The 2,500-nt window shown below is 43.0% G+C and overlaps 1 long non-coding RNA gene across 1 annotated transcript in view; it reads right to left on the bottom strand.

Moving 5' to 3' along the window:
• The window catches only part of LOC119597678, a 100,849-nt gene that overhangs the window by 68,282 nt on the left and 30,067 nt on the right, over positions 1-2,500 (bottom strand). The gene's annotated exons all lie outside the window — the stretch shown is intronic.

The raw sequence follows: 2,500 nt of genomic DNA, 5'->3' as shown, positions 1-2,500 counted from the left end.
CGACAGACACTAAGACACAAAGATTGACGACATGCATGGAGACCCAGCCAGCCAAACAGGAAGCCCAGACGGCCATATACAGCACAGGGAGACGTGCATGGCAAATTGGTATCCGAATGACTCATATGCAACAGCTTGTAAGAGGAGCGGGGTGGGGGCAGAGGCGCTGGAGTCGTCATGAGAGAGGGACAAGGCTAGCGTCCTTCCTCGTTTTCTTATAGACAACCGAATCCCAAATGGAATGAGACTCGATCCTCTGTTTCGACGCTTTTAAAAGGGATCTGGGAGTCTTTCGAATGTTTCCGCCTCGACCCCCTCCAGTGTGTGTGCTCTCGTGCTCACCTAGCCTTATCACAGGGTCTACACGGTGCTTACCTGACCTCCCTGGCTGCTTGGGTCAAAGGTCAGTGTACCTGATCCCCCTCCCTTGATTCACCGTTCCGATAAAGGCCTGACTATCTCGGGGTGTCCGCCAAAGGGTCAGCAGACGCGAAACAGCCATGAGACGTATCATCAACAGCCGTGCAAAGTCCCTTGACCCGCCTCATGGTGTACGTGCCCCCTTCCCCATCCCCCGCCCTCCCCCATTTCCCCTTTTTCCTGCCCTTCTCTCCTTCCCCTTTCCCCCACGATCTTCCCATTTCCCCATTCCTCCCCGCCCTTCCCCATTCTCTCTTTCCCCTGACCTACCCTCATCCCCCTTCTCCTCCCTCTTCCTGACCTCCCTCATCCCCATTTCCACCTGCCCTTCCCCGGAATCCTCCCCCTCCCCTCCTGCAGTGAATCCCCCTCCCCGCGGACCCCTGCCAGTTGAGAGGGAGGGAACCCGCCCAGACATCTGCCTGCTCATGACTTTTACTCTCTATGCAAGGTCACTGACCTCCACTGCCCCGTGACCTTTCGCCAGCAGCCGGATCGCCCCCACCATTGCCCAGGCGGATGCACGCGCTCTTATCTCGTGCCTGCGGGGCGTTTCCAGGCAAGGGGCGGGGGGGGGGGGGTATGGAGGGAGAACTGGGGAAGTGAGGGCAGGGGAGGAGTGGTGGGGGATGGGTATGGGAAGAGTGTTGGGGAAGTGAGGGCAAGGGAGGAGTGTTGGGGGGAAGGGGGAAGCTAGACCAAGGGACAGACGTGGGGGGAGGCGAGGCCAAGGGAGGGGTGTGGGGGCAGGGGCTAAGAGGTGAGAGTGTGGGGGTTGGAGGTCATATGGGGCAACAGGGCAATTACTGAAGCATTCGCATCTCTCATGATCGCCTTTATTATTATCAAAGTTTCTTTAATTCTTCCTCTCGATTATCAAAGTAAAAGAAGCCAAAAATAGCGCCATTGCAGGGAAGTAGACGCAAATAAAACTGATTGAGTCATAAATCAACATTGAAATATCGTTTTATTTCATGACGAAACCCAATCCTTCAGGTCCAAGTAATGACCGGATCCTGCTGCTACTTCTGCTACTAATACATCTATTCTACTACAATAACTACAACTAGCACTACTACCACTACTGCTATTGCTCCTGTTGATGATGATAACGATGATGATGCTGACTACAACTACTTTAAATACAACTACAACTATTACTGCTACTGATGCTGTTTCTGCTGCTGCTATTACTACTGCGACAGCTACAAGTACTTCTGCTGCTACTACTACTACTACTACTGATAATAATGATGAAAATGATAATGATAATAACAATAAGGTTAATAATAACAATGATAATAATAATGATAATGATAATAATGATAATAATAATAATGATAATGATAATAATACTAATAATGACAGTAAAAGCAATAATACTAGTAGTAACAATGATGATAAAAATAATGATAGTAATAATAATGATAATAAGAAAAAGTATGGAATTAATAATCCTAATAATAATAACAATAACTATAAAGATGAAGATGATGATTACGATAATATTAGAATATTACAAAAGTAATAATGATAATAATAATAATGATGATGATGATGATGATGATGATGATGATGATGATGATGATGATGATGATCTGATGATGATGATGATGATGATGATGATGATGATAATAATAATAATAATAACAATAGTAATGAAATAATAATAATAATAATAATGATAATAATAATAATAACGGTAATAGCAATGATAATGATATTGATGATAATGATAATAGTAACAATGGTATTGATAATGGTAAGAATGATAATGATACTGATAGTAATGATAATGATAATAATTGCTATTATCATTACTATTACTATTAGCATTATCATTTTCATTATCACCATTATCATTATTGTAATGATTATTATTATTTTCACTGACGACGATGATAACGATAAGAAGAATAATAGTGATGATGATGATGATGATGATGAAAATGATGTTAATGATGATGATAATGATGATGAAGATGATGGTGATGACGATGATGATGATGATGATGATGATGAAGATGATGATGATGATGTTAATGATGATGAAGATGATGGTGATGAGGATGTTAATGAT

Source organism: Penaeus monodon, chromosome 3 (assembly GCF_015228065.2).
Source record: "Penaeus monodon isolate SGIC_2016 chromosome 3, NSTDA_Pmon_1, whole genome shotgun sequence".
Lineage (NCBI taxonomy): Eukaryota > Metazoa > Arthropoda > Malacostraca > Decapoda > Penaeidae > Penaeus > Penaeus monodon.
Note: the sequence above shows the minus strand (reverse complement) of the source record. Positions and strands in the feature narration are given on the sequence as shown.